Below are 22,066 nucleotides of genomic sequence, written 5' to 3'. Positions count from 1 at the left end.
CGTCTGACCATAAATACTTGCCTTCTTCCTACTTCACTAACGCCCACTACATCTAGATTGAGCCTTAGCGTTTCCTTTTTCAGATTTTATTGCTTCCTTAAACACGTTCAAACTTCTGGCAACCCGTGCCCCGACTGGTAAACCCTTATCCTTCCGTTGGTTGTCTAATCTTCTTCTTATGGTCACCTATCTTCTTTGCAGTCTCCTCCCGGAGATCCGAATAGTTGACTAGTCGGGAGTCTTTCACCAATGGAGTGGTTATCCTAATACTTTCTGATTACAGGGCACATAATGTGGAGGTAAATTATACGCCTTTATGCAGTGGTTTTCACTGCCTTCTGCATCCTCACGCAGTTGATCATTTCTGATTGTTCAGCATTTAGGGGCAGTCTCCAATCCAGAGAGCAAGAGATTGTCCTGAATATCTGTTGGCTATTCCGCCCTCTTCCACAAGACAGCATGCAGAAACGAAGGTGACTTCTTACGACGATGACTATTATTCAGAATGCAAGCAGTGGCTTGGTTAGAATCCGACACCCTGTACGTTTTTATTACTAGTCAAAGAAGTCACCTTAAAAAACGGATAACCTAACGATTTTGCATGTCATCCTTGCTCATGGGCCATGCTGATCTTCTGTGTATCGTTCCAATTTTGGCATATGTAGCGTCGAAGCAAGTACGCCTCTAGACCACATGCGCTACCAGTTTTAAAGCTTATTGAATTAGAAAAGCTTTACTAACATTCTACAACGTTATTCGTCTTTACGTATGCAATTTTCAACATAGTGAACCTGGCAACTAACACCTTTCTCCCAACGAGAAACCCATTTGTTGATACCATCACCGTAGAATGTTGGACTTTGTTCACGTTGCCACAATCTAACTTCTCTTTGGCCCGCTTCATCACTATCAATGTGAAATCGGAGAACGTTCTTTATGTTTTGGAAACAAATGAAAACCGGATGGGTCCAAGTCGGGACAGTATGGAGGAAGAACAGTGAACCCATTTCATTGGATTGTTATAAACGTTGGTGCAGTTGTGAGTGATCTGACGTTGTCATGCTGAAGGAGATGGTTCTCCATGTGTGGAAAAAATTTTCCCCCGTTAGAAACTCGACTACAATACCTTGTTTCTCATGCACCGACGCAGTTATGTTCCACACCGCATCTAGCGGCAGAGTGTTGCGACTTGTGTCACCGAAGGGTAGTCGACTGAGTAATGTACGTGATATGTGGTAACTCTACCGAAATTGAGAACTATATAAATAATTCGAGGGCAATACGCTTCAGCACGTCCTTAAGTATCTCTCTTTTAGATATAGGTACATTGTCTTACATTATCTATTTTTCCGAGCATTTCTGCAACGCCTTATGAAGGTACTTTACATTTCTACCCAACTGGCACCGTCAGTGAACAATCTTAGAGACCAACTGACCAGAGAAAAAATTAGCCTTTGCAGACGTCGTAGCGATCGAGTCACGCGTTCAACCGCACGCACACTGCCTATACGTCAGCTAAATGCAGCAGTGATGAGTGAGACAATGATGCATCAAGTGGACATTAAACGTAAGCTATGATAAATGTGTGGACATGACAGAGGAGAGGCTACAGAGCGCAGTCGTGTTTGGTGCAGACCATGGTGGTACATTGTGTGAATTTAGTAGATTTGTTGGTATTTCACGGAGGACGGGTCAACTTCTCCGCAAGCAATGGCGAATACAGGTGGGCACAAAACAGGACGGAAAAGATCCTGACTGAGCGGAACACGAGTCGCGTTTCACGGCTTGTGAATCAAAATCACTTCAACCCCGACAGGACTTTCTACAGGCAGTGAGTGAAGGTCCATCGCCACCTGTTAGCGATAGATCGTTGCGCTAGGAACTTGAAGCAATGAACATTTGGAGTCGGCTACCTCGCAAGAGGCCATTGCTTACACAGGCACATAAGAAATGACAAATGCCAAGTTCATCGGGCTGGAAGAATAGGTGACTGGTCCTACCTATCACATCTCGACTGCACCGAAAATCAGCTGTCTTTAACCCCATTGAAAATCTGGGACCCATGTTGGAACCGCAGGTAAAATGCTAACATCAGATTCTCCGCAATCTGATGGAATCACCCGATTAAATTCTCAGTGAGTGACTTAATCTGGATGCGACGTACCTACACAACTTTGTGAACTCACTTCCTAACCGAATACAGGCGGTCAATAAGTCCAGAGACGGAATTACGCGGTATTAAAGCGTGAAACTTGTAATGATATCTCTGAGGGCGACAAATTTTTTGTCCAGTGTTCTTAGTTTATCCAGACTGAAAACATTACTTGTCCTATTAAGCTCTCTTGGGGCACGCTCGTTGTTACTTTTGCTTTTGTGGAAAATTTGCCGTTCAGGTTAACATACTGGATTCCATTAGTGCATCTGTCCTCGATTCAATCACATACTTGTCAGGATACTCCCCACGATCGGATGTTAGATAGCAGTCAACGATGTGTTACAGTGCGGAATACTTCCCTGAAATTTCTGAAGATGTCATCTACATGTTCACTTGCGTCTATTGTTTATAATACAAAGTTGTGAATGAAGAAAACTGAGTTTCACACGAGTGGTTTTGTTGAATCCGTGCTCATTCATTAAAAGGGCGTAAGTCCTCAACAATTATTTGCTGAATGTATTGCACTCCCTCTGTTCCCGTACAGTTTTCAGCTTCTACAGTCCCCTATAGTATTAGGGACGTTATGCCCCAATGCCTTAAGAAATGTCTCATCGCGTTACGTTTTTGATATGTCCCTTTCTTCACCGATTCTGCGGAGACCCTTGTCATTCCGTGTCAGTCAACCTGATTTTTACCGTTCCTCTGGCGCACCACCTCTCAGGTGCTTCGACTCTCTTCTGTTTCGATTTTCCTGCTTTCACAGGTGCCGTGAAGTTCGTAATAAAGATATTTTGTGAAAATTATGTACTCATTTGTTCAATAACTCGAGATACAAAGCTTATTTCTTCGTCGTCTATGTGTGAAAAAAAGATCTAGGTGTTTCTGATTAATAGTAAAGAAGTACTCCTTCGATCACGATACGAGTATTCACTGATACATTTCACAGATCTGGCTTTTATTACGATTACAACACTTCAAAACATTTTACTTTCACAACGCTTCACTTTCACACCAAAGAGAACTTAGTCATGGTAGCCACAGTTCAAAGAAGCACGTATGTAAACACCAAATCCAGTCTTTTCACATACATCTTGCCAAACATCATTTGAGACAAACAAAAAGTGCTTCATCTATAAGTTACATGGTACATGTTGATTCATTACTTTTAGAAGTTTCAAACATGCGAGAATAAATCTAATAGCATAGTTTGCATTAAACACTTGAAAAATATTGCCTATGAGAATTTTAAATATCCTGTATGCATGAAAATGAATATTTCGCTGTTCCCTCCATGTGATTGCAATTCTGAGAAGTGAAATCTGTCTTTGATATACGCAATTACGTAAAGGTTTGTTTTAAGTTATCTGAAATATGTAGCCTTTTTGGTAAACATGCCGGCCGCGGTGGTCTCGCGGTTCTAGGCGCGCAGTCCGGAACCGCGCGACTGCTATGGTCGCAGGTTCGAATCCTGCCTCGGGCATGGATGTGTGTGATGTCCTTAGGTTAGTTAGGTTTAAGTAGTTCTAAGTTCTAGGGGACTGATGACCGCAGCTGTTCAGTCCCATAGTGCTCAGAGCCATTTGAACCTTTTTTTTTTTTTTTGGTAAACATAGAAAGTAAAATCTAGAGGATAACTAATTTTCCTAGCACATGATTAATTTACAGTCACACAAATTATACACACACACACACACACACACACACACACACACACACACACACACACATACAGATATATCACAGAATGGTGATATGCAAAGAAAGAAAATTTTAGCAATCTAATGATTAAAACATTACTGAAACGAAGAATGTATTGCAGGATTCCTGTAAATTGTAAATTTAATACCTCCCACATCCAAATTTGTGTATAAAATATGTATGAAATTGTGCAAATCTATTGAACATATGCTTTCATAGAAATCAATCATCCCATTTTTTCAAAAAAATTAGTTTTGTAATATTTCATAACTATAATAGTTTTCTACTTTATGCAAATAGTTTCTTACAAAAAATGTAAAAACAGCATAGTCATGAATCAATAAAGATATGTAGAAAATATCTTAGCAACGTTAACATAGAACATAATAAAATTGTTTCTTTGAATAAAAGTCTTGCATAAAGTTTTCAAGAAAAATCCCACTCATTATAAATTTTAAGCGGATATAGTACGATAATCTAAAGAACTTAATTAATAATCATGTCTAAAAATTATAGAGTTCCTAGTAATCAGTTACTGAAAACTCTGAAAAATAATAAAATTTTCATATTCAGAATCTTATTAGGTAAAGGAAATATAGCAACATATAGGAAACAAATAAAATGGTTGCTGTTAAGAGAATGTACATACAAAACATGTAAGAGTTATGTACATACACCTTGTGATGTAGTCTCTCTAGTGCAAACATCATTTTACCTAAATGTTTTGTTAACTAGTGTGTGTCATTATTTACAAAAATCATATATCATGATTTTGCTGACTACAACATCTAGAAAATTTATAAAATAGAGACAAACTTGGATATTAACAACAAAGTGCATTTTGTACCAAAAAGTGGATTTGTGTTATTATACACTTCAGGAATTGCCAGACAAAGAAAAAAAGAGACAGTAAATTTCACAAAAATGAAATGTGCTTTTCTGTCCATACAAAGTAAAGCAAATAAGAATAAGGGTTTCCACAATATGCAAGAAAAGATTTGCAGGTCATATAACCATCTTAAAGTATTTCAATTTATCATTACACTGGTGGACTGGTCATATATATGAGGGTAATCCGAAAAGTAAGGTCTCCTATTCTTTTATAAGTACAGAACTCTGTTTGTGTGGCAGTTGGTCACACTGTTATGAAGAGTGCTTCATGCACTGCGCAAACATGATGTGCATGCCGCTCTGAAGCACTCAGTGTTGGCTAGGCAGCTGTTGAGAACGGAGCTCCTGTTGGATGTTACCGCCAAGTGCGAACTGCGTACAGTTATTCGATTTTTGAACGCAAAGGGCACTCCGCCGATTGAAAGCCATCGCCAACTTACGGAAGTGTATGGCGAGTCGTGCATGGATGTCAAAAATGTTCGTAAGTGGTGTGGAGAGTTTGCAGCTGGTCGGACCGAAATTCACGACGAACAAAGGAGCAGGAGACTGTCAATTTCTGAGGAGACGGGGTTGAAGGTTGAGCAAAGCATGCGTGAAGATCGGCGGATCACCCTGGATGATCTCTGCACATTGGTAATAGAGGTTTCCCGAAGCACCGCTCACAGAATTTTAATCGAATGAATTACCAGAAGGTGTGCGCAAGATGGGTGCCACACATGCTGACTAAGGACCACATGTGGCAACGAGTTGATGCTTACCGCGCATTTCGTCACCGCCTGGCAGCCAAACAGGACAACTTTCTGGAATCAGTTGTCACAGGTGATGAAACCTGGGCGTACCACTTTACATCTGAGACCAAGCAACAATCACTCCAGTGGCAGCATCCTTCTTCACAGCATGGTGGGGAGCTGGAATAACATGGGCATATGATAATTGCAACAGCTTGTACAAAAATGTTTCGACAGGAATGGTGATTATGTCGAAAAATAGCTAAATGTTCAAGCTGTAAACTGATGTAAACCATTGTAGAAATAAACAGGTCTATGTACTTCCAAAAAAATAGGAGACGTTACTTTTGGGATTACCCTCATATATATATATATATATATATATATATATATATATATATATATATATATATCTCTGTGTGTGTGTGTGTGTGTGTGTGTGTGTGTGTGTAGAGTGAGAGAGAGAGAGAGAGGGGTAGGGAGAGAGAGAGAGGGACTATATTTATTTAGACTTTTAGCTTAGTGTCTTGTTCCTCAGTATATAATATATTAGATAATTATTTGGAAATGTACATCCTAGGTCCTAACAAGAAAGGAAATTATTTGTTTGGTTAATAGTGTAATTTAAAGCAAATTTACAAATGGCACATAAAAAATTTGTGAGACTTTACTCACAAGAGCATATTTATAAATATAAAGAAGTTGACTAAATATACACAACATCAAGGTCTCAAGAGTAGTGTTGGCAAACGTCTTTAAAATCCTCACTTAATATTTTGTGACAAAATCATACAAAAACAAGTAGTTTTCCAAAACGCAGAAAATATTTGAGTATTCGGGACAGTAATTAGTTTTCTTTGGCGACGAAAATCGGATAAGTATCGTAGAATCCATATACTGTTCAAATCTAATTTTGAATATAGATAGTTTGTCTATCATGGATCGAGAATTTCGACGACTTTTGCCTGTTATCGATGTTACTGTTGGTAAGCTATCAAAATATGCGACACAAATGTTGATATCGTTTGATTTCATTGGCCAGGGTAGTTGAAATTTTTTGCATTACGAACAGACTATAGATGTTACTGTGTGATGTAAATTTCAATTCGACTAATCTACTCCTTCCTTTAAAAAAAGGATTCTTAACAGTTGTACAGACAGACAGACACTCAGGCAGACAGACAGACATTGTAGAAATCCAGTAAGGGTTCTGTTTCTACAGATTGTAGGCCAGAATAGTGAAAAATATTCAAAAGAGTCCTAAATTTAGAAAAAGCTCCATGTAAAAACTGAAAATATTTTGACAAGGTTACTGACAGATAAAGCAAATATTACTAGTTTCCCAATAAACCATACTAATGCAATTTTGCACTATTTTTCAGACTTTATCTTGTAAGTGTATCATGGAACAGCAAGATCCAATTTCTTTGTCAGTTATATTGTAACTACAAAAGTTTCTTTCCATTTTTCTAGTAGCAAAGGTCTCCCATTTTTTGTAGTGTTGAATAACCGCAATTTTTTTATTTTGGTCAGTTATGCACTGAATATGTGAGACAGTTTCAAAATTCCCATTCACGTTTTATTGTCTAAGTCAGCTACAACATTTAATTGAGTACTTCACATTGATCAACCTATTAATTTCCTTGTCCCAGTAATTCCTCCACATAGTAAAATTATCAGCTGAAATTAATATACCCTCACAGGTATCTGACCCAGAGAAACCACATCACAAAAATCATTAACAAAACCACAGAACAAAATTTTACTTCAGCTTATAGTACAAAATCAACATAGTCTTTTCTAAAAAAAAAAAACGCACTGCTCCGCCACAATGTCATTGTAAAATTGTAATACAGTATGCAAGTAAGTACATAACACATAACATTTCCTTATTTTCCATGTTATGTTATGAACCTCAAAACATTATAAAAAAAAGTTAGAATATCTTTCTCAAATCTTCATAAACCTTACCAGAGTACTGTATACTGCACAAAATAACCGCCACATGAATCCATACACAACATGAGAGTACCTCAATTATCAAATGTCCTAAAAATAATTCACTTTGATCATGCATAACATCACAGTATGTGTTTAAAACCAATAAACCTCTCACATAACAACTAATTCCAGAAATACTTCACAAAAGTATTCATATAGCCTTTAATTTTGGTGATTTATTTTTTATTGTCTTCTGACAAATCTCCTCCTTCACAAAAAGGTCCTCTCAAAGTGACATATGAATAGAAACACTCTTTACATGGTTTGCAAAAGATATAACTTCAAGAATTCCATTTTCACCAGATTCAATCAGTACATCAGATGTTTTCACATTGTAAATAACAGCTGACTCTAGTACAACTATACAGTAAAATTTACAGTCATACTTCCTACCTTGTAAAACACCAAATTTCTTTCTAAACTGGCACAAGCACTTCCCAAAGTTAAAATTTTTAAATCAATTAACTTTTAGCATTTCAACACAGCAGTAACACATCATATCTTGACTTCATTTAAATAATGCAGATAAAACGTATGTCTGAAAGGTGTTTACAAGTTCCTCATATATAACAATATTTTGTTTACGTCTATTTCTTGAAATTCGGAGTAAAAATGTAAAATGCAGCAAAGGTTACTTGGTATTCAAAAAGGATTTAGACGTAAACAGAGTAACCTGAGAGATTACTTTTATCAAATGGCATCCATACATCTACTAAATGATTTCTATACAAGAAAAAAGGTTAAACAGATGTTAAAAATTTTCCCATTCCATCTTGGCAGGTGATTACAACAACCGGTTTGAAATTATTTCGGAACAGAAACAGTCTCGCCTGTAAAATTATTTAATATCAATGACCATTTCACTTTTTTGGGGCATCTGATGAAAGCCTAAAATGCATCATTGATGATGCTCCAAAAGGGCGAAATGCATCATTAATGATGTCCAAAACAGGTCAAACATCTGCACGAGATTTTAGCTGATCCTCCTGTGAATCTGCATGTACTAATGTAATTAGCAACAGGGTCTTTAAGCATACTTTTCCATATTGTTGTTGTGGTCTTCAGTCCGCAGACTGGTTTGATGCAGCTCTCCATGCTACTATGTCCTGTGCAAGCTTATTGATCTCCAACTACCTATCGCAACCTGCAACCTTCTGAATCTGCGTAGTGTATTCATCTGTTGGTCTCCCTCTACGATTTTTACCCTCCATGCTGCCATCCAATACCAAACTGGTGATCCTTTGAGGTCTCGGAACATGTTGTTGTTGTTGTGGTCTTCAGTCACGAGACATATCCTACCAATCGATCTCTTCTTCTAGTCAAGTTGTGTCACAAATTCCTCTTCTCCGCAATTTTATTCAGTACCTCCTTGTTAGTTACGTGAAGGATTTCCTTAGACTTAAATCTATACTCGAGGTTAACAAGTTCTTCAGAAATGCTTTCCTTGTCATTGGCAGTCAACATTTGATATCATCATTTCTTCGACCACTTTGCTCGCCAAATAGTAAAGCTCACCCACTACTTAAAGTGTCTCATTTCCTAATCTAATTACCTCAGTTGATTTAATTCGACTACATTCCATTATCCTCGTTTTGGTTTTGTTGATGTTCATCTTATATCCTCTTTTCAAACCACTGTCAATTCCATTCAACTCCTTTCCCAGGTTCTTTGCTATCTGTGACAAAATTAGAATAACATTGGCAAACCTCGAAGTTTTTATTTCTTCTGCATGGTTCTTAATTCCTACTCCAAAGTTTCCTCTTGCTTCCCTTACTGCATGCTGAATATGCAGATTCAATAACATCAGGGACAGGCTCAACCCTGTCTCACTCCATTCCCAACCACGAATACCCTTTCATGTCCCTCAACTCTTACAACTGCCATCTGGTTTCTCCGCAAATTGTAAATAGCCTTTCGATACTTGTATTTGACCTCTGTCACCTTCAGAATTTGAAAGAGAGAGTTCCAGTTAACATTTCAAAAGCTTTCTCTAAGTCTTCAAATGCTAGAAACATAGGTTTGATTTTCCTTAACCTATCCTCTAAGATAACTGTTAGGGTCAGTATGGCCTCAAGTGTTCCAAAATTTCTAAGGAATCCAAACTGATCTTCCCCGAGGTCTGGTTCTACCAGTTTTTCCATTCGTCTGTAAAGAGTTCGTCTTAGTATTTTGCAGCCATGATTTATTAAACTGATAGTTCGCTAATTTTCACACCTGTCAACACTTGCTTTATTTGGGATTGGAATTATTATGCTCTTCTTGAAGTCTGAGGGTCTTTCGCCTGTCTCATGCATGTTGCTTACCAGATGGTAGAGTTGTGTAGGGACTGGCTATCCCAAGGCTATCAGTAGTTCTAATGGAATGTTGTCTACTCCCGGGTCCTTGTTACGGCTTAGGTCTTTCAGCGCTCTGTCAGACTCTTCACGCAGTACCATATTTCCCATTTCCTTCACTTCCATAATATTGCCCTCAAGTACATCGCCATTGTATAGACCCTCGATTTATTCCTTCCACCTTTCTGCTTTCCCGTTTTTGCATAGAACTCGTTTTCCATCTGAGCTCTTGATATTCATACAAGTGGTTCTCTTTTCTTCAAAGGCCTCTTTAATTTTCCTGTAGGCAGTATCTATCTTACCCCTAGTGATATATGCATCTACATCCTTACATTTGTTCTCTAGCCATCCCTGCTTAGCCATTTGGCACTTCCTATCGATCTCATTTTTGAGACGTTTGTATTCCTTTTTGCCTACTTCATTTACTGCGTTTTTATATTTTCTCCTTTCATCTATTAAATTCAATATCTCTTCTGTCACCGTCTCCCATAAGTCCAACCCCTCGTCCAAGTCGTGGGAGATGGGCAACGGCACAAAGTAGGGGACTGCCTATAGGGGCGATGTACAGCGGGGACTTCGTGTGCCCCAGGACCGCTACTGTAGCTGAGAAGGCTCTATGGGAACCCTGAAACGTGACGGCTAACGGGGCTCTGGTGAAGCTGCGATAGGCCTAGCAAGCCAGTAGTGGATAAATCAACTGCTTTTAAAAAGGGAACATGCCTCGGATCACGGAACGGATTTAAAGGAAACCGACCAAGCAATGGATAAGGATTACGAGATGGTTTACGACTGGGCACCTTAAACGTAAGGACTCTAACTGGGAAGTTAGAAGAAATTGTAGAAATGATGGAAAGGAGGAAATTGGACATCTTGGGACTTGCTGAGACTAGGTGGAGAGGAGTTGGTGAAAAACCACTAAGTAAAGGATGTAAACTGTACTGGATAGGGAATGAGAGGGGAAGAAATGGAGTGGCAATAGTGGTCAGAGAGGGTCTGCAGGAGGAGGTGGAAGGTATCAATGATCGAATGATAAAAGCCAGAGTACGAGTGAAAGGAAAAAGCATTGAAATCATCCAAGCATATGCCCCACAGGTGGGGTGTACAAAAAAGGAGAAGGAGGAATTTGAAGATGACATGCAAAAGCAGCTAAATGGAGGTAATCAGATTATAATAGGGGACCTCAATGCACATGTTGGCACAGACAGGAAAGGATTCGAGGAGATAATGGGACCAGAGGGCTGGGGGAACCGAAATAGAGAAGGAAAATTGTTGCTGGAATTCTGCAAGAGGAATGGGCTGACGATCGCTAATTCCTGGTACAAGAAGAGAAGTAGTCACAAATTAACTTGGTACAGTGGGGACTGGTCCCAAACTTCAGTAGTAGACTATGTTCTAGTGGATAGGCAGATGATGAGCAGCCTCACAGATGTTAAGGTCATTCCATCTGAGGCCTTAGACAGTGACCATCGGCTGTTGGTAGCCACCCTGAGAGAGAAAAAAGATAGGAGGGCAACAGATATACAGGAGAAAGGGTTGAAGACATGGATGCTGAAAGAGGATGAACGGAGGACCCAGTACCAGACACTGATCAGGAAGAAGCTGCCAAAGGAAGATCAGAGAACAGTGGAAGAAGAATGGGGGGATTTTAAGAGGGCCCTAGTTGAGGCAGCTGAGACTGTGTGCGGAAGAACTAGCACAAAGAGGAGAAGTAAGGAAACCCCATGGTGGAACAACATATGTAAAGAGGCAGTACTTCGAAAGAACAAAGCCTTCAGAGAATGGTTCCAGACCCGAGCAGAGGAAGCTAGGGTAAAATATAAGGAAAGCAAGAAAGCGGCACAGACCATAGTAAGGGCGGAGAAGAAGAAGTGGATGGAAAAATGGACAAGAATGTTAGAAGAGGACAGTGAAGGGAACAAAAAAGTACTTTACACCATGGTAAGAAATAAGAGGAACGACAGAAGCGAGTGCCTGAGGATCATGGATAATAATGGAAGAGTTGTGGAGGAAATGCATGAGCTCAAAAAGATTTGGAAGGAGTACTTTGAAGATCTGTTGAATGCCGCCAAGCGGGTAACTAAGAGTGATGGAGAGCCTAAGGCAGCAGACGATGATAATAGTGGGGAAATTGATGATCTAACTTGGAATGAAGTGGAAGAAGCCATAAAGAGGATGAAAGGGGGCAAGGCACCAGGTTGGGACGAAGTAACAGTGGATATGATACGAGCAGCAGGAGAAGTAGGAACCCAGTGGCTATACGGAGTGCTGAGGGTGGTGTGGAAGGAGAACAGAATTCCTGAGGATTGGAAGAAAGGAATTATAGTCCCGATCTTCAAGAAAGGGGATAAAAGGAGATGTGAGAACTACAGAGGAATCACCCTGCTATGCCACTGTGGAAAAATCTATGAAAAGATCCTGGAGAAGAGAATAAGAAGCAGTATTGAAAGTAGACTGCAAGAGGAGCAGTACGGTTTCAGAGCGGGAAGATCAACAACGGACCTCATATTTGCGGTAAGGCAACTGCAGGAAAGGCACTACGAGTACGGGAAGGACTTAATCATGGCCTTTTTAGATATTGAGAAGGCGTATGACAGTATCTGTAGGGACAAGCTCTGGGATGTGCTGAACGCAAAAGGGATAGATGAAGAGACAACACGAAAAGTCAGAAAAATGTATGAGGGAAGTGAGAGTTGTGTGAAAGTGGGGAGGGAACGTACTGCATGGTTCAAGCTGGAAAATGGGCTGCAACAGGGAAGTGCACTTTCGCCTTTATTGTTTATTATTGTTATGGATGAAATCCTACAGCAAGTGTCAGATGCAATTGGAGATCATAAAATGAAAGCAGTGCTTTTTGCCGATGACCTGATGTTATGGGGAAATTGCGAGATGGAGGTGCAAGAGCAGTTAGATGCATGGGAGGCAACGGCAGCACAATATGGAATGCATTTCTCTGCAAAGAAAAGTGAAATAATTGTCACTACAAGGAAGACGAATAGGCCAAATGTGGATATAACTTGTAGAGGGGAAAAACTACAAGGGGTAGAGGACTTCAAGTACCTGGGAAGCGTGATTGAAAGTAAGGGGAGAAACGCAATGGAAATAAATGAAAGGTGCAGAAAAGCAGGGCAGATCTACAAATGCATTAGGGGGCTTATTTGGAGCAAGGAGGTGCCACAGAAATCCAAGGGAATTATACACCGAACCTACTTTGTCCCCATATTGGCATACGGAAGTGAGACATGGGTAATGCACAAAAGTGACAAAAGTAGCATACAGGCTAGTGAAATGAAGTTCCAGAGGAGCAGGTTGGGTGTAACAAGACGAGACAGATTGCGAAATGTGTATGTGAGGGAAAGACTAAAGGAGGAACCAGTACAGGACAGGATAGAAAAATCAAGACTGCAGTGGTATGGACACATGAAGAGAATGGATGAGGGAAGAATTCCAAAGAGGATGTTTGATCTGCAACTGGAGGGGAAGAGGCCCAGAGGAAGACCAAGAGATAGATGGGTGAAGGGAGTGAAGGAATGTGTGACGAGAAGAGGAGAGAACTGGACGAAGGTGGAAGAGGGGGAATGGTGGAAAGACAGAACACGATGGAGAGGCTTGTGTTCCCGACAGACCCAGCCAGTGGCTGGAAACTGTCCAAGATGATGATGATCTCTTCTGTCACCCAATGTCTTCTACTAGCCCTCGTCGTTTTACCTACTTGATCCTCTACCGCCTTCACTACTTCATCTCTCAAAGCTACCCATTCTTATTGTACTGTATTTCCCCCCCCCCCCCCCCCCGTTCTTGTCAATCGTTGCCTAATGCTCTCTCTGTAACACTGTACAACCTCTGATTCTGTCAGCTTGTCCAGGTCCCATCTCCTTAAATTCCCACCGTTTTGCAGTTTCTTCAGTTGTAATCTGTACTTCTTAACCAATAAATTGTGGTCAGAATCGACATCTGCCCCTGGGAATGTCTTACAATTTGAAACCTGGTTCATAAATATCTGTCTTACCATTATATAATCCGTCTGAGACCTTCTATTGTCTCCAGGCCTCTTCCACGTACACAACCTTCTTTCGTGATTCTTGAACCAAGTGTTAGGTATGATTAAGTGATGCTCTGTGTAAAATACTATCAGATGGCTTCCTCTTTCATACCTTACCCCCATTCCATTCTCATCTCCTACTTATATTTCTCTTCGTTTTCCTACTATCGAATTCAGTCCCCCATGACTATTAAATTTTCGTCTCCCTTAACTATCTCAATAATTTCTTTGCTCTCATCACACAATTCTTCAATCTCTTCACCTACGGAGCTAATTGGCATATAAAGTTGTACTACTGTAGTAGGCGGGGGCTTTGTGTCTATCTTGACTACAATAATACCTTCACTATGCTGTTTGTAGTATCTTACCCGCGCTCCTATTTTTTTATTGATCATTAAACCTATTTCTGCATTACCCCTATTTGACTTTGTATTTGTAACACTGTATTGACCTGACTAGAAGTCTTGTTCCCCCTGCCTCCGAATTTCACCAAATCCAAATGTATCTAGGTTTAACCTATCCATTTCCCTTTTTAAATTTGCTAACCTAACTGCCCGATTAAGGGATCTCACATTCCACGCGCCGATTTGTAGCACGCCAGTTTTGATCCTCCTGATAACGACGTCCTCCTGTGTAGTCCCTGCCTGGAGATCCGAATGGGGGACTATTTTAACTCCGAAATATTTTACCCAATAGGACGCCATCATGATTTAATCATACAGTAAAGCTGCATGCCCTCGGGAAAAATTCCGGCTGTAGTTTCCCCTTTCTTTCAGCCGTTCTCAGTACCAGAACATCAAGGCCATTTTGGTTAGTGTTACAAGGCCAGGTCAGTCAATCATCGAGACTATTGCCCCTGCAACTACTGAAAAGGTGGCTGCCCCTCTTCAGGAACCACATGTTTGTCTGGCCTCTCAACAGATACCCTTCTGTTATGGTTGCACCTACTACACAACTAGCTCTATCGCTGAGGCAGACAAGCCTCTGCACCAACGGTAGGGTCCATGGTTCATGGGGGAGGAATTTCCCACATTACAGCTAACAATTCTGAAAAAAATCATTGACAACGACGAAATTTTCATAAATACCTATTACAGGAATAGTCTTATTCTCATGTGAGTCAACATAGAGATAGTCATCACTTGTCCTACAGAAACTCCCAATATGTGGTTCATCTTTTACTTCATACTTACCTAGAAATATTTCTCTGAGAGCTTTTTATGTATGATCTTATGTTCTATTGCATTGCACAACAGGTAAGCTTGTGGTTGGAAAAGTTATGTTAACACATGTAATTTTTAATTCTGGTGTCAAAATACTTAGTAAATCATTTTCTTGTACAAGAACATTACTGGTTGTCATAGTTGGGTGCTCTTTTGCAACAACAAGAACGAATTCACTGTCATTTAAATTTATTTAAATCCATGTTTTGAAATTTATTCCAGCAACTATATAATTTTTATTAATGAAATATGATTGTTAAATTGGTCATTAGGATAATTGAAAATTTGTTGAGTATTGGATTTCATTTCTGACGTAAGTTCGCATTTCAAGAACTCGTTACTTCCATTTGTTCTACTATGCACACTGCAAATGTTCTTAAAAATTATCTCAATCGAATGTCTTTCTTTCTTCTGCATTATCTACCATTGATTTCTGTCTGATATCCCCTTCTTCCTCCCCCTCCCCTCCCCCTCCTCCACGACTGCTTCACTAAGTCTTTCTTGAGATTTAACCATGATTAATAATTTCAAGAACCAGTAATACAAAAGACACAAATTTTAAAACTCATTTTGTACGTGCGAAGTATTTTCATCCGAATCCCAGATTGACGAACTTGTCCGATTTTTCTTTTTCATGAAGTGCTAGTGATTATCGCAATCATGCACATAAGCAATGTTGTTATTTTCCAGGCTGTGTCCTGATGGTCGTTTCGTCCTCTTGCTACTGTTTTTTTATGAAAATGGTGAAATATTTATATTCTCCTCCTTCATTCAGGTCTCTCTCTCTCTCTCTCTCTCTCTCTCTCTCTCTCTCTCTCTCTCTCTCTCTCTACAGAGTATTGGATTACAGCTTTGTAATAAATTCAACTAGGAGAAGCACACCACAGAACTGCTGAAGCGTCTTAACAAATCTCTGTTTACAATGCGAATTTTGTCAGACATAGAGGATATAAAAATGAAAAAGCTGGCATACTATCCTTACTTTCATTTCATAATGTCATATGGGATTATTTTTTGGGGTAATTCATCAAGCCTAGCTAAAGGTTTCCAGGCACAAAAACGCGCAGTAAGAGTTATATTTGGTGTGAACTCAAGAACATCCTGCAGAAGCCTGTTTAGGGAACTATGGATACTAACTACTGCTTCCGAATTATTTATGCCTTAATGAAATTTGTCATTAAAAATATATCACTTTTTCAAACCAACAGCTCAATTCATGGAATCAGTACTAGAAATAAGAATAATCTTCACAAGGATTTAACGTCACTTAGTCTTGTACAAAAAGGTGTGCATTATTCAGGAACACACATTTTCAATAACTTGCCAGCAGCCATAAAAAGCTTAACAACCAATGAAATTCAGTTTAAGAGAAGCCTAAAGGATTTATTGGTGGCCAACTCCTTCTACTCCATTGATGAATTTCTCAGTAAAACCAACTGATTTGTATATAAGTACAATATAACTTCTGCACAATTTCAGTGCAGTAATGTGTTAATTGTAAATAAGTATTATAGTAGTTGTATTACATGTTTATTACCTTATAAATAATTAAAAAACTTTTTTATTTTTAATTAAGTGCGTTAGTATTTGTAAAATGACTCTTTTATGTAGTGTTCATTAAAAAATGACGATCATTCCACTTGGGACCTGTGGAATGGTACATTATCTTATTTGTTTTAGTTGTAAATATTTGTCATGTATTGTTGTTTTTCTGACATGTTCCACATCCTGGAGGACCTCCTCACTACGGATCAATTGGAATGGAAGTAAATCTAATCTAATCTAATTATCTTCTTCACAAACTTGTACTTGTTTCTGGCCGAGCCCACATCTATAATGACCCACTAATTTGCTCTGTTGCGATTTAGTACTTTTGCAGATATTAATTTTGAAATATATTCTCATCCAGCTATGGATGGCACTACTTCAATACGTTTATAATGTTCTTGGGAATTTAAGCATTACATAAAGTTCAGAATAAAATGATAATGTATGAATAAAATCGTACGAATCTGTATAATAGTTCCAGATCCCAAGCTCATTTCTTCGTTTCCTATTCGAGAAGGATGTCTGATATATGGACAATGTCTGAAGTATGTGGCCTTCCTGGTAACTCATATAAAGTAAAATCTATAGAATTACTCATTTTGTTAGCACATGATTAATTCACAAAAATATGTGAGATTGTTATTATTATACTTATCTTGTGTATCTAATTACAAAGATACGAAATATTAGTAAACACCCAAACATATGGTGTAACAATTTGGAAAACATGAATCATGTAATTTGTAGATGATATTAAATTAAAACATTACTAAAAAGAAGGTGGTACTGCAAATTTCATTTAGTTCGAGAAATGAGACCTGTGGTAGTAATTAAAAGCAATGGAGAAGGTTCTTCTCTTCATGTTTAATATATTCCTACGTCAAATAGCAATTTCCAGCATGTTAACTGTCCAGATACGTGCTACAGTGTTGTGAGGACCGTGAAGGTGGATTTACGTCAATGGCTTGGTTACAAAATTCACCTCATATTAGCTCAATGGAAATCAGGGACGCTATCGAGCACCAGCCACGCACCTTCAAACCACCATTTCGTAATTTATGAGATTTGTGTGGACATCTGGTGCTGGATCTTCAGAAACTTACCTTTGAGTTACATAATCCATGTTAGGCAGAGACGCTGCTGTGTTGGGTTCCATGGGTAAACTAAGCAGGTGGTCACAATCTTTTGGATCATCCATTGTATAAAAGAAAGAAAGAAGGAAAGGAAGATCATAAGGGTTGAAACCCCCAGTCAACGATGCGGTTATTAGTGCTGACGCTTTGACAGGAGAAAGACGACGAAGAGTTAGTCAGGGGCTTTAAAGGTTGTGGCCCTGTTATTTGCCTTAAGCGAGGAAATCATGTAACTGCTATATTTTGATGACTGAGACAAGATTTTAACCTCCATTTTATCCGCAGACTGTAAGAAGGTATGGGTCTATGGGAGCACCCCTATGCGAATAATGCAGTGTAGCACATGACAGTTTTTTGTCTATATTGAACGAATTAATATCTGTATCACAGAAGATTTAAAACAATTCCTTCTCTTCTCAAAATAGAGTATTGTTACTGTAGATGGCTTGTGGTAACTTCAGTGTGGATGCATACTACGTCTAAACTCTTGGAGGATTGAGCGAAGGTTGGAAAAGGGTTAATGGACAGTAGACACTACTAGCATATGACAAGTTGATAATTGGGGTCGGATGGGAAACGTGTCCAGATGGCTGAGGCAGTTACTGACGGCTGTTGGCATACAGCTTGAAATCAGAGTATAAGTCACGATCTGGCACGGATTTTCACTGGTCAATGTTGAATTTAGTTCGACACCCAGTTGTGGCCGAGCTCTTCGTTTCTCACACACATACACGCCCACACACACGCCCACACACAGGCCCACACACACACACACACACACACACACACACACACACACACACACACACACACACACGTGTCTGTGTGTTGTAAGTAGGCTGTTTAGGTTTTTTTATTAGTAACGCTACGTAGCGCTCTGTATGAAAATCACTGGCTGTGTTGCGTGCAGTCTGTGGCTGGTTTGCATTGTTGTTGGCTATTGTAGTGTTGGGCAGTTGGCTGTTAACAGCGCGTAGCGTGGCGCAGTTGTAGGTGAGCCACCAGCAGTGGTGGATGTGGGGAGAGAGATGGCGGAATCTTGACAGCGGACGATGTGGACGTGTGTCCATCAGAGACAGTAAATTTGTAATATTGGATATCATGGACTGATATATATATATATATATATATATATATATATATATATATATATTATGACTTTTGAACACTATTAAGGTAAATACATTGTTTGTTCTCTATCAAAATCTTTCATTTGCTAACTATGCCTATCAGTAGTTAGTGCCTTCAGTAGTTTGAATCTTTTATTTAGCTGGCAGTAGTGGCGCTCGCTGTATTGCAGTAGTTCGAGTAACGAAGATTTTTGTGAGGTAAGTGATTCGTGAAAGATATAGGTTATTGTTAGTCAGGGCCATTCTCTTGTAGGAATTTTTCAAAGTCAGATTGCGTTGAGCTAAAAATAATGTGAGTCAGTTTTAGCACAGTCATTCATAAATTTTTCTAAGGGGACGTTTCATATGTCGACCCTTAGCCGAGGATACCTCACTGGAATCTTCAGATTTTTTCTTGTAATTTGTGTAATTAGTGTAGCTTTTGTTTATTGCTAGCGCGTAATTGTGGAGAGAATCTGCTTTATAGTTGCAGTCTTTCATTGTTGTACAGAAAAGCAGTTGTGGCATGCAGTTAGATTTGCACCAAGTATTTCGCAGCTGCACTAGCAATTAACGAGATATTATTTTCTGTGCTATGTTAATATGCTCTCTTATTTTTGCTCTTCAAATTGTGCTTTTCAGTGTTATCGTGTGAAATATTGTGACAATAATGCCGTGTGAAAAACGTAACACCAGGCTCCAAAGTAAACTGAGAAATAATAGTGACGACGAGTGTAGCTTATCAGCACTACTGTGTAATGAATTAACAGACATTCGAAGTAGTAATTTGGTAATTGTGCATAGGGAAATGGAGCACGCGGCAAATAATGGTGTGGACAATGAAACAAGTAGTGAACAAGGAAGCATTATCGATCGATTGGTAGGCAACAGCAAGTCTCAGGAATCCGAAATGACAGAACACAATATTGCAAATACTGTAGACTCAGGTTTTGTGTCCTCACCGTTTTCTCAAATGAGTCAAGACACATTTTCTGCTTGTCAAAATGTGAATGTTGCCGGTGAAAATGCACTGCCAAAACGCATAGAGAAACAGATTCAAGACACTAATACATTATTATCGCAATTAATGCAACAAATGGAACAAAATCAGAGACAAACACAGCAAAAGCTCCAAACGTTAGACATAATGGAACAAAATTAGAGGCAAACACAGCAAAAGCTTCAAACGTTAGACATAATGGAACAAAATTAGAGACAAACACAGCAAAAGGTTCAAAAGCAGATCACAATGCTTGAACAAACACGTGAAGGTTTAACTACTGAGTTACATAAAATCGAATCGAAATGTCAAAAAGTCTGTAATGACGTAAAAACACAAATTTGTGAGCATTTCCAACCTATTTTTTCGCGGCATGAAAATGCATTACAGAATCATGAAGCAGCCATAAAAGAACTGCGAACTATTGTTCACGAAAATCATGAGACCTTGCAAGCTAAAATTGACTCAGTTGTATCTACCGATTCGGTTATGTAACTTGCAAAAACTCAGGAAAACTTAAAAGACACAGTAGATACTCTGAAAATTGGTTCAGAAAGACACATGGAGGAAATTAGTTCATTATCAGAGAAAGTAGTTGAACTTTCGGATCAGCTAAATAATTTATCTACGAAGGTAGATGATAATCTGAATGACACAAAACCGATAGTCTTTAATGACACAGAAGAGTGCGAACAAATTAGGATATCCAAACAAAATCATAATCAAATTAATACGCAACACAAAAGAGAAATCCGGGAAGTACAAGATCAGCTGACACAGGTAATACAAGAATTAGGTATTTCAGAGGACACTCGCCCTCCAGTAGGAGAAGAGGGACATAGAAATACGGAACAGCCACAAAATAATAACACAGGGCACTTCGGAAATTATGAAAGAAATTGGCAAGGTACACCGAATTTTGAGATGGAACCGCCGAAACGACGTAACAATGACCGATATGAGACTCGCCGACATGATGATTTGGACTATAAGCTGTTTATTACTACACGTAAATTCAAAACATTTAAGAATTCCGGCAACGACATTCATCCACAAGCGTGGCTTCATCAATTCTCTCATTGTTTTCCTCCCAACTGGTCACTAGAGCACAGATTAGAATTTATGTGTAGCTATTTAGAGAATGAACCAGCTATAAGAATGCGATCGGTCATTCACGATTGCCACAGTGAAGGAGAATTTTATCATGCCTTCCTCGCAGCATATTGGTCTCAAGCTACACAAGACCGAGTAAATCTTAGCATCATAATGATGAAACATTTCAAACAATCTGAATTTTCCAGTCTTGTGAAATATTTTGAAGACATGTTGCACAAGAATCAGTAACTGTCAAACCCATACAGCCCCTCAGAACTCATCTGCATTTGCTTTATCAAATTACCTGAACATTTACGACATATTATTTTGCTAGGACGTTGCAAAGACGACATTGAAGCTTTTCAGGGAGTGTTATAAAGAATTGGATATTGACACTGACAATCGCGGGACGAGAAAACAGGAACACAACAATTACAGGTCACATCCGTCACAATTCTGCCATGAAAGAAATAATAAATGGACACGAAAAGGCTAGTCTTACAACGCAAATCGTGAACAAAACACACACCACCCATATGACAACCACTGGCAGAGTAATAGTTACAGAGAAAGATCGCATTTCCGTAGTAATGAATATGACAGAGACAATCATATAAACAGACAAAATGGGAACCAAAACAATTATTATCATGGGAGACCGAATAACTTCAGACACAACAGTTCAGCGAGCAGTTACGATTCAGGGAGAAATTCTGAATCACGTGACCGACAAGAAAGAAACTATGGAGTCTATCGACAAAACGACATACATCCAGAACTGGCTGGATTCAAACAGGGCAGTGCACTCTCGACAAGGTGAATTTATAGACGTTAGGTCTCCTAATCCTAATAACGACGTGCGCCAACAAAGAGACAGACAGTGACTCGCGCCGCAGGCAGCCACGTGCGCCGGCTGGCTCAGAGAAAAATAACATAGACGTTAAGCTTGAGAAAAATTTTAGCATTTCTTACCGATGTATACAACATGATAATTGCTTTGAAGTTGGAACTCTGCTCACTAGAAAGGGTAAAAGATTGCACCACATTTCACATGTAAAACCGTTTATTGGAAGATAATCTGCTTTTTAACTTCGTCTTTGCTATAAAATTTTT

At 39.2% G+C, this 22,066-nt stretch overlaps 1 non-coding gene across 1 annotated transcript; it reads right to left on the bottom strand.

The window, feature by feature from the left end:
* Positions 1-573: 573 nt before the first annotated feature.
* On the bottom strand, positions 574-680 carry LOC124608714. The gene has a single exon (XR_006979313.1). It is a non-coding gene; the product is annotated as a U6 spliceosomal RNA (small nuclear RNA).
* Positions 681-22,066: the final 21,386 nt, after the last annotated feature.

The sequence above is a fragment of the Schistocerca americana genome, chromosome 3 (assembly GCF_021461395.2).
Source record: "Schistocerca americana isolate TAMUIC-IGC-003095 chromosome 3, iqSchAmer2.1, whole genome shotgun sequence".
Lineage (NCBI taxonomy): Eukaryota > Metazoa > Arthropoda > Insecta > Orthoptera > Acrididae > Schistocerca > Schistocerca americana.
This window is presented reverse-complemented; position numbering and strand designations above follow the sequence as displayed.